The 15,221-nt window shown below is 42.5% G+C and overlaps 1 protein-coding gene across 5 annotated transcripts in view; it reads left to right on the top strand.

The window, feature by feature from the left end:
• Positions 1-7,678: 7,678 nt before the first annotated feature.
• The window catches only part of Fndc3b (fibronectin type III domain containing 3B), a 335,425-nt gene continuing 327,882 nt past the window's right edge, over positions 7,679-15,221 (top strand). For 3 of the 5 annotated variants that reach the window (XM_013071609.3, XM_021254201.2, XM_013071617.3), the window contains exon 1: positions 7,686-7,821. The gene's annotated coding sequence lies outside the window, so the exon portion shown is untranslated. Of the gene's footprint in view, positions 7,822-8,441; positions 8,582-15,221 lie in introns of those variants that run through there. The other 2 variants (XM_021254196.2, XM_004834601.4) reach the window with 2 other exon arrangements.

The following is a 15,221-nucleotide window of genomic DNA, read 5'->3' on the forward strand; positions in this document are numbered from 1 at the left end:
CTAATACTTTTATTACTTTTCATCTTTACTCCTACCCACCTAGTTCCAGGTGCTACCATCTCTTACCTGAGAGGCCTCTCTGCTCCCAGGCTTGTCTGCCCAGGGTCCATGTGCCAGCAATCATTCATAGGAGTAAATCCGACCATGTAACTTCCCTTTCTATAATCTACATTAGCTCTCTGAACAGTATCCAAACCCTGTGCTGTGTCTTGGGTATAATGCTGTGTTTGATTGGCCTTGTCCATTATCTAGTGTCACCTCCTGCCAAAGTTCAAGTCACTGGTCTTTCAAGATGTCTAACACCCAAGTTCTGCAGTTTCAGCATGTAGCAAACACTCTTCTCTTTCCTTACAATGGTTTCTGCTTTTACTTTGCACATAGGTACATGTCTGCAGGGTTTTTTTTTTCCCTGCATGCTTTCGGTTTATACATCCTTCCTGCAGAGAGACTTTTTTTTTTATCTAAGAAGCCTTCTGTGCTCTCCTTCCCTGGCTTTTAGAGCACCCTGATTTCTTCCTTTGTAGTACTTTTTCAATGTATTCTTACAGTTCTGCTTATTTATTATCTCTCTATGAACATAGGACTTAGTAGTATGGACACAGTCCATACCTATGAAGTAGTTTCTGGCATATAGTAGGTGCTCAGTGAATATCTGTGCAATGATTTAATGTACAACAACCACGAGATATTGAGAGCAAGGGTTCTCTAGATGGCACAAGTATTACAGAGTATGTCACACATGCACACACACACACGTTTGGGGGCATGGATCTGTTAGGTAGCATTGGCCTTGTGAGGAGGTATTACAGTACCACCTCTGGCTGCATTAAAAAGTTACTCCATACAGTTACTCAGGCTTCTGCAAGCTAAAAAAAAAAACCTTGCTCATAAATGCACACCATACTTCTAGAAAGATGTGGAAAACTCTTTTAGTACTTTCAAGGGGAGAGGTGTGAAGTCCTACAATAACGGTGATTGCCAGAGTAAGAAAAAGTATGTTTATTAGTGCTAATGTTATTAAAACTTAGGAATGTAAACATTACGTACTACAAACATGTACTAACAAAGAAAATTATCTGAAAAAAATAGGACACTTATGACTGGAGAGCAATAAGCTGGTAACTGACATACCCTCAATTTCTAATACCATTCATTAGCCAACACATTGGAATTCTGTTTTTGCTGAATTGATTACTGTGTTATAAAGTCTTTTGTGACTGATTTTGATTTACATATGTTAGAAAATGAACTGGATATCCAGCAATGTCTCTTTGAGATTAGTTCCTGACAAATTAAAAAAAACAGAATATCAGTAGTTAAAAAAAAAACACTAAAAGTCTAAATGAGGATCAAAATGTATAACTGATAATGTGAAATAGGAAGAAAAGGTCTAAAGGAGTAGGGGAAGTGGGAGGGGTAGGGGAAAGGAAAGACAGGAAAGGAAAAATTATGAGAAAAGGAAAAAATGGAAACAAAGTCTTTGTAAAGAGGGAGGGGTGAAGGGGTTGAAGGGAGGGCAGGGGAAGGGGGAAAAATAAGAACCAAGATACATCATGTACAGGTACAAGCTCCCAATGATGAATATAACTGTACTGTATACCTAAAATGTACCGATAAATTTAATGGTAAACAATTTAACCCCAACTAGTGAGTTCTGAGACATAAAAATTCTATACAAAATACCAAAGCTGCTTCTAAGAATTATGACAAATATTATCATACTTATATAAAAGTTGAGAAACAATTTCAAGTATAATATCCTATCCTTCATGAACCAGAATGGGCCCAGTTGTCCTGCAGTTCAGTTTACTATTTTCAACTTAATGCTTTCTGGTCAAATCTCAGAATCCTTCCTTGACCAAAATGATTTATATGCGCTCAATTGCCTGAGCTAAATCCATTTCTTTGCTTCATTTGTTTATGAAGGGCACAATTTTGGACTGAATTTATGTGTCCCCCTCCATTCATATGTTGGAATTCTAACTTCTACATAATGGAGTGGGGGAGCTTTTGTAAGGCAATTGGGTCATGAATTGTGAATGAGATTGGTGACCATATTTTGATGAGAGAGCTTACTCTTTCTGCCCTCTGCCTAATGATACAACCAGAAGACAACCACCTGCAAAGCAGAAATTGGCCCTTACCCTCTAAACTGGATCTGCCAGTGTCTTGAGCATGGATTTCTTAGCCTCCAGAACTGTGAGAAATAAATTTCTATTGTTTAAACTAACTGGTGTATGGTATTTTGTTATAGAATCTCAAACTGACTAAGACAGATATATTTCTACACATATATATTTCTACAGGTATATATTTATATCCAGAGCAAATTGTAAATTTGTTAGAGGCAGTTGTTTTGCACACCTATTGGGAAGACATGTAGCTATCATTCAGAAATCTTAACCTCTTAGGAAAAGAAAATGATCAAAGGAGCAAATGGGGTAGGAGAGCAGTAAGAATGGTGACAATCACTGCAAAGAAGAGATGTCAGGCCCAACTTCTTCCTTTATAATAGTATGGTTCAGGTAAGTCAATGGGACGGACAGATTCATAACTTTTTATTTTTTATTTTATTATTATTATTATTATTTGGTACAGGGATTGAACTCAGGACCTTGCGCTTTCCAGGCAGGTCGCAGCACCACTGAGCTAAATCCCCATCCCATAACTTTTTAAATAATGTTTTGAGGTACTGGTGATTGACTCTAGGGCATTTGCACTGAAATACAGCTCTAGGCCTTTTTTATTTTTTATTTTGAGCAGCGTCTTGATAAATTGCTCAGGCTAGACTTAAACTTGCAATCCTGCTTCTATTTCTCAGATTGCTGGGATTTTAGACATGTGCCACCATTCCTGGCTTGTTTTTTATTTTTTATTTTTATTTTTTGGTACTGGGGATCAAACTCAGGACCTTGCTCTTGCGAGGCAGGCAGTGGAACCACTGAGCTAAACCCCCAGCCCCCTGGCTTGTTTTTTAAATAACTATGCCTCATGAGAAAAATCTGTAGTGGCATGTCCTTGGCTTTATCTTGTTTTGTGTTTTTCTTAATGATTGGGATGGTGACACCAAAACTGGAAAAAGTTGTGCTAGTTGACTGGTTGTGTCAGCATGAGTAAGAAATGCTCAACTAAATTGGATCAGCATAGACCTGAGTGTGACTGAGAAGACTTACTGAAGACAGAAGACCCACCTAGGGTAGCTTGTCACCTGAATGGTATAAAGAGAATATGAAGAAGGAAGGCTCACTTCTGTTTCTTTGGAGGAGCTCCAGCCTTCACCTTCACCTTGGATGTTAGCTCCTGGCTTCCAGCATAGACTCTTCAGCCTCCAGTGCAGATCCTTCAGCCTTCCATCCCACACCCTTTGACCTCCTGGGGCAGACTTGTACCAGACACTACAGTGAGCTCCAGGCCTTCCACTGGACCCTTCGGATCTCCAGCATGGAAACAGACCTTTCGCATTTCCACATCTGACTCTGTGTGTGGCCACTGTACACCAATCTTGAAATTCTTATATATTTGTGTATCTTGCATTAAATCTGTTTCTCTAGTAAGCACTGACAGATACAGTTGTTCATCAGCTGACTTGAAGTCCAAAAAGTCTCAGTAGGCTGAAATGTGAGAATGAAATTTATAAAAAAAATTTAATAAAGTTAAGCATTCAGTTAACTAGTTAGTATTAACTAAGATTAGGTCAAATGCATATCAAATGTATTCCCAGCTTGACAGCTTCTCATGGAAGAAGCAGCATGAGTTAATAGGGTGAGGAAGCTGCTAAGAAAATTAGCACAGTATTAGAACTGTGATACAAGTGTTGGATCCAAATTGAGGCAGGAATGAGTGCCTCAGTGTTCTGATCATCCCTGAAATATTATAGATGGGAATTGGATACCCAAATTCAGAGTAGGCATCCAGAGGTGGTGGGAAAAAAAAAGATGATGAGAGATCCTTGAAGAGTTCCGCATGTCAGAGATGTTTGTCCAGGAAAAGAACCTTTAGGAGCAAAGGAAACACAGCCAATTCACTGGGAGGGAAGTCACGTGGAAAGTTAGTGTTGTTATTTTGTCTGCCTCCAGAGGGCAGAGACAGGGCCAGGTGGAAAGTTGCCAACAGGCAGTTTCCGAAGACTTGGCTGAGAACAAGAGTTGATGATAAAAGCTGCCCTAGCAAGATGCATTTTTCCTTTCCTGGTGTTGTTTGGGCTGAGGCTGGGTGCCCAGCTATTGTGGATATTAAAGCAATGATGCTGCTTTGGGAGGGAGAGCACGAGTTTATCAACCCTCATATTACATGAGCCCCTGAGATTTCATGAGCCCTGACAATCCGTTGGCTGTACCTAAATAGTTGTGATACCTGTGGGGCAGATCTTGCTTGAAATGTGTTTTGTTGTTTTTGTTTTAAATGTTGAACTAAAATTTATCCTTGTCTTGACTTGAACAGTGGAACAGAAGGTGAAGTCACAGCTTTGACTGGTTAAATTGTTCTGAGGGAGTGTGTGTCACTGAAATTGTGTGTTGCTCTTAGACTGCATTATTGGCTGAGCTGGCTGTCCTTTGGTTCACAGTCTAGTGAATTCGGAACATTCCTTAAACAGGTTAATTGGCTTTTTGTCAATGTTCATATTGAAGCTGGTATCAGATCTGGCTTATGATATTAAAATAAGAAGCTGATGCAAAGAGTTAATGTCCTCCGCGTAGGGTCAAGATTAATTTTCAAGATTAGAGGCAAGCCTGAGCCTGCCTATATGGCAGCCTCAGCTATTGGAGAGGAAGGATATTGAGCCTGAGAAACAGCTGGTTCTTCTAGATGTTATGTGTAACTAGTCACAGTGATCTCTGAGAAAGGGGCTCACATTTAAGCACTGCAGACTACAGAAGTGTTCAGAAGCTGGAGACCTTTTCAAAGTTTGTTTCAACACTTTCATGCTTTCCCATTTGTTAATGTTGCATTTCTCTTGTTACAATATAAATTATATGACTGAATCTTTTAAAAAATATATCATTCAATATACATTGCATAGGTGATGAAAGAGGCTACAAGTCTTTATATTTTGTTATAGACCTTATCTTCTAGGCATCATCATTTGGATGTTAATGTTTGGATTTAAGAAAATTCTAAATAGTTTTTGATGCAAAATCTTAACCATGAGAACCCTAAGCATGGTTCCATAATTTGAGACCCAGGGGAGAAGGTGACTTGGGTTGTCAACACCAGCAGGTAGATCTCATTGCCTTGGATTGAGGCCCTTCCTCCATTTCCAGAAACATGACTCTGGTTTAAGTCTTTGTCATGTCCCGACTTGGTTCAGAATATGACTCTCTGATGTGACCCTCGTCCTACATCCGGCTGCCACAATGACCAACCTTGAAATCTCTTTCAGTTGCTTCATGCCTCAGCAATCCCACAGTGTATCTCACTGTATGAAATCTAAATCCCTCAGTAGTTGAAAGCTCCTCTAGCAAAAGTTCCACCTTTTTCTTTGAAGCTCCAATTTTCTGTCCTATTAATTCCTCCAGCAAAGACAACTTCATTTATTCATTTATTCTTTTCATCCAAAGAAGACTCAGTATGTATTCATTGAGAATTGGGTGCTTGAGTTTTTAATCCTCACAACAACCTTAGCAGGAAAGAAATAGTTTGTAATTTAATAAATAAGATAATTCAGGTTCAGAGAACTTTAGCAACTTGCTCAGAATCACTGACTTTTGTCTGGTTACCATTTCCATGTGGTTTCCACTATACCACTGTTCCTATCATTTACAAATATTTATTATGTTTCTTTTCTGTTCCTAAACTGGTGTTAGCTGTTAGCAACAACATGAATGAAACACTGAGACCATATATAGGAGGACACCCTTTAAATTATAAAGGATTTTGCATACGTTGATTCTTTTTTTATTTTTCTGGTACCAGGAATTGAATTCAGGACCTTTTGCTTGCCAGGCAGGTGCGGTGCCACTGAGCTAAAATCCGGGGTTCCTATACATTGATTCTTATTTATTTATTTATTTATTTTGGTACCGGGGATCGAACTCGGGTCCTTGTGCTTGCAGGGCAGGCCGAGGAACCACTGAGCTAAATCCCTGGCCCCCCTATACATTGATTCTTAATAAAAATAAATCCAGTCAGTTGGAAGAAACAGACAGAAATATTTCTGTCTGCTGAATTTCTCTTGCCTACGCTTACCTTCTTTGCCAATCTTGTTCTTTAACACTTGAATTTAGCTTTACACCTTCTGAAATTTGTGCATTTATCTAGGGTTTCAAAATTTCCCTCATAATTCATTCAACAAACCAAACAGGTTACCATACTCAAAGTACAGTGCTAGGCTGATAATGGGGCTACAAAACTGAACAAAACTCAGGTAAGTGGAAGAGATAAACAGTAACCCCAGGACAATGTAAGAACTGAAGAGAATTGTGAGATCATGGGGAAGAAGAGACATGGACTACAGAGAGGGAGGGGAAGAATTATTTTACCTGGGAGCTCAGGGATGAATAAATGATCTTAACTTGGGAGGAGGAAGATGTTCTGCTAGAGGGAAGCCATGCAAAAGACCAACAGAGGTGTCTATGGGAGTCCTGACAGTTATGCTGGACTGGGGCTCAGTGGGAAGCTGGAGAGGTTGTGGATGGAAAAGGCATTTGGGCTGACATGGAGTGTGTGGCTTGTGCCAGGACAAGTGCTTGAATCATATTCTGTGGGCACTGGGGACCCACTACACGGCTATGATCCAGGATTGGAACCATATTGTAGAAAACATGGCTTCAAGAGCCCCTCTGGGGACATCAACAGGAAAGAATTCAATTAGGAGGCAGGGTTCCACTTGGCTGTATCCTCATTCCCTACCTCTCCAAAAAAGAACAGCATGCTACCTACTGGGTCAATGAAAATAATACGTCTCTGGTCTTTACTGAGTACTCCTTTGCAGCGGAGGCTGAAGGAGTTATGCAGAATACCTGGGCAGCTGAGGAAGGGAGGAGCCTCTCTGGGTTAACTTCTGCTGTTTCCTGATCCCCTCGCTCCCCAGTTTGAGGGGTAGGATGAGATGTAGTTGGCAACCTCTGTGAGCCCCTGCAACAGAAATACGTTACAATTGACTTTACATAAATGCCACACTTACGTAGTAAGATCTATTGTGGTTGTTGCAGGGCTGGGTTTGACAGATACAGATCAGATTTACCTGTAGGTGCCTACTGGGGTACTGAAAGGGGAAATAGACATTTTAATTTTCGGGTCAGGTCATAAAATCTGCTCGCGCTGTGTTAGCTGCAGGAACAAAACGCTGTGGGAAATGAAATAGTAACAAAATAATTCACAAGGTTGCAATGGTGATTAACAACAGCAAAAGAACTGTATGTGTAAACGGAAAAAAAATGAACAACACTGCATTTCTGTCGGCGTTCGGACGGTCTGCAGAACGGGCAGCGCTAGCCACTCTGCAGCTGCCAGTCCCCCTAAGCGTCGGGCTTCTCAGTCTCACCGCCCCTAAGGAGCTGCGGGGCAGCCAGGCCCCCCAGCTCGTGTGAGCCCGCGATTGTGGCTGCGGGTGTACTCGGCGGTTTACGGCAGGGGGCGGGCCCCCAATCCCCATGTGGTCCCGACATCATTGACATGGCGGAATCCCCCATCCAACCCTCCTGGTAGTTATTTGAGCGGCGGCGGCGGCGTAGGAGGCGGAGAGCAGCGGCGGCGGCGGCGGCGGCGGCGGCGGCGGGAGCGGCGCAGGCGGTGGCAGGGCTCCTCCGGGCTGCTGGCTGGGAAGGCGTGGGCGACCCGCTGTGGGGGCGCCCGGAGCCCCGCATTTCAGCCCCAGGGAAGGTAGGCGTGCGGGAGCCGGGGCCGGTGGGACTGGGACCTGCTCTCAGCCGCCGGTCCCCGCGTACGGGGAAGCCCCGCCGTCGCCGAGTCCGCCCGAGTGCGTCCCCGTCCCGGGCGCGCTCCGCGCTTCCCGGGGAAACTTGGCGCCAGAGTGCGGGGCGCCCCGGAACGCGAGCAGGGAGGGGGCGGCCCCTGCTCCCTGCTTTGCGGGGTCTCGGAGGAGAGAAAGAAAGGGTAGATTCCTCGGGGAAGGATGGAGGGCGGGAGGGGAATCTGGGCAGCGCCCCCCCCCCCCCCAGCCTCCCCTCAGATCTGGCGGCGGAATCCGCTCCCCCTCCCGGAATCTCCGCGGCAGGAACGCGGCCCGCAGGGAGGGGGAGGCGGGCGCGCGGCCAGGCCGAGGAATCTTCGACGTGTCACTTTCGGGGCTGGAGCTTTCCTTGTGGCGGCGGGAGGAGGGCGTGCGTGCGAAGTGCGGCTGCAAGTTGGGGCGGCCTCTGCGCCCCGGGTGAGGGTCGGGGGCTCTGGGCTGGGGTGCCGCCGAGAGTCCCCCGTTCCCTGGCCCTGCCCGGACACTCCCCGCCGGCCGCTGGCCACCTCCGCGCGCGCCACGTCCTCCCTCCCCGTCCTGCCCCCCGGCCCCCCCCCCCCGGGCTGGGGGCGGGAACCGGCGGCCGCGGCCGGACTTGGCGAGCCTGGCGGCTGTGCACGGGCGCGGCGGGAAGGAGCGGGCGAGCCGGTGTGCGGCCAGCGGAGTCCGGTCAGTCGGTCACCCCGAGGGGCGCACGGCAGGGGTTGGGGCGGCCGGGCGGGCGGAATCCGCGCCCCGGGGCGTCCAGGAGGGGCGGGCGGGTCGGGGCCGCGCGGGGACGTCTGGGGCCCGCGGCGCCCGGCCGGCGGGCGTGGGAAGGGCCTGTCAGTCCCGGCCTAAAGCGGGGCCTCGGCTTGTACCCGCCGGCTTCCCGGGGTCCGACCCCGCGTCCCGGGAGACGGGGCTGGGCCGCCTGGCGGCGCCTTTGCCGGGGAGGCTCCCAGGAGAGCGCGGCTGGACTTGGAGGCTCTGAGTCTCAACTCCCACCCTGCCGTCCCAGACGGAGGGAAGCGATGGCATTTTATCCAGACAGCGCGGATTGCAAACTTCCTTAAAAGTTACAACTTGTTTTCCTTTCTCTTCAGCTCAACATTTTCTTTAAAGAAAATGTAGAGTTTGGCCGCAATGGGCTGACGCTGGGGCCAAAAATCCACACGTTTATCTCTCTCCATCTCTGTTTGCTTTTTAGTCTCCCTCCCCTTTTTCCCCTCCCATGCTTAATCATATTTTGGAACGGGCCAGGTCTTTTGTTGGGTGGGCACCCCCTGATTGCTTGTCTGTTTATTTTTTAATGTGCAACTAATTTGATTTGAATTTCCTCCAGTTTACAGGCCTTGGTAGGGAACGCTAAGGAAGATGGAATATGCAACTTTTTTTTTCGTTTATTATAAATGTGGCAAGAGTTGGGCATTGGGAAAGGGGATGCCTGGTTGTTGTGGGCTAAGAGTCAGAAGGCGCAGACGGACCCGGAAGAAAAGGAAACTATTCTGGAATAACTTTTTTTTTTTTTTCCCCCAGACCTTCAGGCCTTGGGCAAAAAGGCACAGCTCTGTTAAGATTTCTGCTGCTGGAGTTGCCCCCCTACCTCCAGATTAAAGCTGTGGCCGGGGTGGAGGGGTTGGGGGGTGGAAAGGGGGGTGTGGGTGCTGAGCTATGCACCATTGCCTATAGTAGCCCAGCCTTGGTTTTGTTCTTTTTGTGGGGGCTTTGGTTCTCCTTCATTGGAGGCTGTCTCTGGACCCAGGGTTCAGTAAATTTTCTGGCTCCCTAGGAGCAGCTGTTAACGTGGGCCGTCTCTGGGGATGTTTCTGGCCCTGCAAGCTGACCTCACCTGAGGGTACAATTCTCACTTTGTTTAGACACCAAAGGGGCACTCATAGGTTGAGTGAGAATGAGACATAGCTGGTAAGAGAAAAAATCCTGTCGTTATAAAATTGCTTTTAAGCTCACGTGTGCTTTTAAAGTGTTTTGGCTTTAATGCTTTTAAAAGAAAAAATTCATCTGTTAAGATAGTGTTCATATAAAGGAAATGTTAAAACTGAAAGATCTCACGAAATAGGAGTTTTGTAGCTTCTAATTACAGTATATACAATTTCAGAAAGATATTCCGGTAATCTTTTAAGACAGACTTTATAAATAGCTCACATCAGAGCATGGGCTATATTGGAGAGCCAGTCTTCTGGGGTTTCTGGAAGAATGTTTGGGATCTGTTAGCTGTAGGAGCCTGGGTAGTAGTTTCTTTAGTAGGAGTTTGTGCTTTTGGCCCAACACTTCATTTAACATAGTACCATTTGATACAGTCCTTAGAAGGTAACAAGAAGTACTTCCCAAACTTTTCATTTTAGGAAAATGAGGCTAGGAGGGGAATTGGCCAGTTCAGGATCACCTTCATATACCAAAATCCAATATAGAAATGTATTAATAGCTCTTTTTTCTTGGGTATCTAATGTGTTACTAAGTGCTATCTCATGGTTTTTATACATTATCTCACTCAAATTCTGATGTCTTTCATTTTAGGTGATGGTAAATGCACATTTTACAAACCAGGGCATTGAGATTGACAGAAATTAGTTTCCAGGAGATCAGGTAGCTGCCAACAGCTTTGTCCAATGTCAGGGTGAATTTCCTTTAGTGATAGAAGTAGATGCATTTGTACTGCTCAGTGTAGTATGTGTAACAGTTCAATATGGCTGGTGTGATTGAGGAGCTACCTTTTAAATTTTATTCACTTTTAATTATTTTAAACTTAAAACACCAATTGTGACTAGTGATTACCATACTGGAACCCCAAACAGAACTTCCTGATGTTCAAATCTATTGACATTTAAGTGAATCATACTGCTTTTGGAATCTTACTCAATTTTCTCTTTTCTGTACAACCAGAAAATGCTTTAAATGAGATTTAAAGGCTGAGGTAGCTATACTTCAGATTTGCTTTTACATGTAGAGTGGATGAAATAAGCACATTATTTTTAAATGCTTACATGTACTAGTTAAAATGCATGTGGGCAAAACTTTAAATGACATGTCATTTGGTTGAAATAATTGTGTATAGGAATTGCTGAAAATGTAGGCAGCTTTTGATTATTTTAGTGTAATAAAGAAGTATAAAGAGACAGGAGGTGAGATGAAAAGTCATCAATAGAGAGTTGAAAAAAATGACTCTTATACCCATGTCCACCTGTTCATTGGGCAGTTCTTTTCAGATGACTTAATATGTGTCAGGCAAACGTCATTCACTTTTCCTTATGTAGTTGCAAAATTAATCTCAGGAATTCAAGTAATTGTTTTACTATCAAAATACAAAATTAATTCATCCGTGAATGGAGAGGGGGATATGTAAGATTAAGACAGCAAGAAACATTATTTTGATGACAAATTTTTTTTTTTTTTTGGTACCAGGGATTGAACTCTGGACCTTGTGCTTGTGAGGCAGGCGCTGGAACCACTGAGCTGAATCCCTGGCCCTTGATGGCCAATTTTTTGATTGATGAATTTAATTTAAATCTGTTGCATTTTTAGAGTTTCATTTGGTAAAAGGAAGTTTCTGATTTTGTGTAGAGTAAGTGAAAATTCCAACTCACGTTAAAGTAACTATTCATTTACCTGGATTGAATTCTGTCCATAAATATACAATAACCCAGCACTTTTTTGGGAGCATGCTATTTTTAGGAAAAGATGAATGATAAAGTAATGTTTTTATTAAGATTTTTTAAGAGGCAACATCTAGGTTCACTATAAATGTTTGTGAATCTACTTTACCTCCCATAGTTATAGTACTGTCTAGGGATAATTGCAGGTTTTAATCTTAATTCCAGAGCATTATATGACCCCAAAAGCCTTATGTCAATAAATAAGCTTCAAATTGACTATTATTTTAGCACTATATGAATTTCATTACTCCTAGCTCTTTGAAAATTGTAAATTCAACTACAGGTAAGGGATCAGTTAATGAGACTGTTCAGGTAGCAGGACATCCTGTTCTTACTCATTCCTGGCTATTGGGAGCATTGTACTATTTTCAAAGAACCAGGATAAGAACCATGTTAAAAATAGGATCATAGTGTCCTAGAGAGTGTGACAAATATAGGTAACAAGAGTTAACCCATGATATGTGGTTCAATTTGTAGGGCATCAAGGTGCTTACTACAAATGAGAAACTTATTGTTATCTTAAACACAAACATGAGGCTGCTTCTGAGCCTGAATTTCAAATAAAAATCTAGTCTGTTGAGAGACATCCCATTTTACTTGTGTGTCCTTGATAAACTTTTGAACCTCTCTTAGCCCGAGTTTCCTCATTTTAATGTAAGGTGAAAGCTTCTCAGTCACACCTTTTCAAATGGTTGTCACAGGGATTACAGTCAGTGTATTGAAAAGTATATGGCAGCTTTACACAAACTCAGTAGGTCCTTCTATTTCAAAGTTTCAAATGGAGCTGGTTCTGTGGTGTTAATTTGTGTGGATGTTTGAAAAATGATTTTCTCCTTTGTAATCAGTAAATAAAGCTTCAAGCTTTAGGTTGCTGTGTTTTATTTTCTCCTCACCTCTAATGGAGTAGTTGATTCCTGACCTTTTAAAAATTGTATGAGGACTGTGGATTTAGCTCAGTGGTTCCACCACCTGCCTGGAAAGCACAAAGACCGGAGTTCTATCCCCAGTACCAAAAAAAAAAAAGTTGTATGATACCTAAGTCACCCCAGCACACTCTCTCTCTCTCTCTCTGACCTGTAGCTCAGCTAGCATTGCTAAAGTGCACAGGACAATCTGGCTTCATCCATTCTTGCTGGCTCCAAGGAACTTCCCATATTGAATGATAGAGGCTTAAGGTTTTTGACCTTGTAACTATCTTAGCCTATTATTTGAGCTTTCAACAATTCACAGCAGAGAATGAAAAAGAATCATACTTTCGTTTTAGGCAAATCTCTGCAGCCTACCTAGGTTTCCACTGTGAAATCACAATTGCTTTTCTTCATGTTAATGAGATTTATCTATTATAAAGAGACTTTACCCTCTCATTCTCATTCTTACCTGTTGGGAATGCCCTTAGGTTATTTAAGAGAACCAGTGTTTATTTATTTATTTGCCTACCAGGGGTCGAACTCAGGACCTTGTGCTTGCTAGGCAGGCACAGCACCACTGAGCTAAATCCCCAGCCCTATTCTGAGTGTCTTTGAAGGTAGTAAAGTACTCGTCAGCATGTATGTCTATTTTTTGCCTTAATGCCATGCCTCTGTTAAAGAGGTGGAGCATGCTTGATTAATTGTGGCAGGAAAGGCAGGTCTGCAGAATTCAAGCACAAGCCCACATGGGAGAATGACTTGATGTCTCTAGTCACAGCCTTAACTGGAGGACAGGCTAATATGGGTTAGTAACAAAAGTATGTGAATGAAGCAGAGACTAGGTAGGGTTTGGGGGACAGGGAGGTTTTAGAAACTATGTAGTGTGAATCTGCTAAAATTGATCTAGACATCAGCCATTTTTAAGTGCTAGTTAGTGATCAGCCAGCCTTAAGTGGGGCTGCTTCTCAATTTGAAAATGATCACTCTTTGAATCTCTTTATTTGTTCCTGTTTGAGATAGGCCGATTAGTGCTCTGTAAGTTCTGGATGGCAGTTTTCTTGGCGATGCGCACTGGCTTCCCATCTGTGTAATTTTTATAGTACTGTATCAGTAAACAGCCTTGACTACTTGAAGTAACTGAGAGGGTGGTTTGTGAGTTGGTGTTAAAGCAAAGGTAGTGGTATTTGATGTTCTAGTAAGTATCAGTGTAGAAAATAACTTGTGCTAAATGATTATATTTGAGCTAAAAGTGTAATTTTTGTTTCATACACTTGTTTATTGACTCTGGAGGCATTTATTAAAGATTTAGACTAGGTTGTTAATGGGATATTCTGCACTGTTCTACAATTTTTTTGGCAGAGGTAAGGCATTTTTCTATTCACATGCAGAGGTGTTTTGCTCATATTATTGGAATGCTGTGTAACAAACAGTGTCTACCATCAAACTCCTAGGGCAGGATGGTAGCAACTTCAATTCTTTACTCCCTTCTGAAATTTGAGGAATATTAAAATTGGAGCACCTTTAGGCCATGTTTAAAAAAAATTATATTAGAGTTTAAGCTTTCAAAATAGAATTGTTTTGACCCTGGAAGGAGTTATAAAGATTCTTATAAAGACAACCAGTTAGAAACATTTAGATTTATTAATACTAACTCCCAATTATGAAAAGCTTTTTGTTGAAAATAATTGTCTAGAAAATGGTCTTTATACATGTACAAATGTAGTAAGATTGAGAAATAATTGAAGATTCTAAAATCCCAGGAAATAAGATGATTTAATTTATTCATAAGGGATGTAGATTCTTCACCGCTTGTAAAACAGGGGTCTTTTAAAAATAATGCCATTGTTCTGGATGCAACTAATTAGGAATTTGCAATTATCTAGGTAATGCTAGGATAAAGTTTGGCCTCCTATTCTACTATATGAAAAGGTTTTACTGTAAACATCAGAAGTTTAAATAGATCACCAGAGAAATATTTACCTAATTAAAAGAACGAATCACTTGTAAGCACCTTGGGGAAATCAGTGTATTTAAAAGTGGAGTGGGCTGAAGCTGAATTTGCTGCTGGGCTTTTCATGGAGTTACAGGAGATCCTGAAAATAGACAGTTTTTGTGGATACCATGAAATAAATGTTGATTTACTCAGTGCCACATGAGCTAGGAACAATTTAACAGCAACAGTTAGAACTATATATTTGCATGCAAAATAAATCCCAACAATAAGTACAAACATCCACCCTTTCCACCAGTAGATTCCAACTATGCCTATTTATTTGTTTTGTTCCTTGTTAATTTCTTTTGTCTGTAAGTACTTGATGTCAGATTGGTATGAGCAAGTGTTAAGGGTTTAAGAATATCATGATTCCATTTAGCTGCCCATCTAGATAGGCTAATTATGTATCCTCCTTTTACTAAAGCAAGACCTGGGCAGGTTAGTTTCAGGCAGTCTGTGAACTTAGCAGTAATAAGAGTAAATGCCTTTAAACTCATCTCAGTGTATTTTACTTTTACACCCAATTACTCAGCTATGTAGTTTTCTAGTACATGACTGTTTAGGGATCAGATTTGTCAAATTTTTACAGTGTAAGTCGTCTGCGGGAGATACTTACTATGTTTTAATCTGTTCTCTCTCATAGATTAAAAGCCTTTTTTAATGATGTGGGATTCTGGGGATATACGCAGGGGTAGAACACTTGCCCTGCTCATGATGCCCAGGTTTGGCCTCCAGGATGGCAAAATAAAAACAGA

Source organism: Heterocephalus glaber, unplaced genomic scaffold (assembly GCF_053883595.1).
Source record: "Heterocephalus glaber isolate CG9 unplaced genomic scaffold, H.glaber_assembly_v1.0 deba00001504, whole genome shotgun sequence".
Lineage (NCBI taxonomy): Eukaryota > Metazoa > Chordata > Mammalia > Rodentia > Bathyergidae > Heterocephalus > Heterocephalus glaber.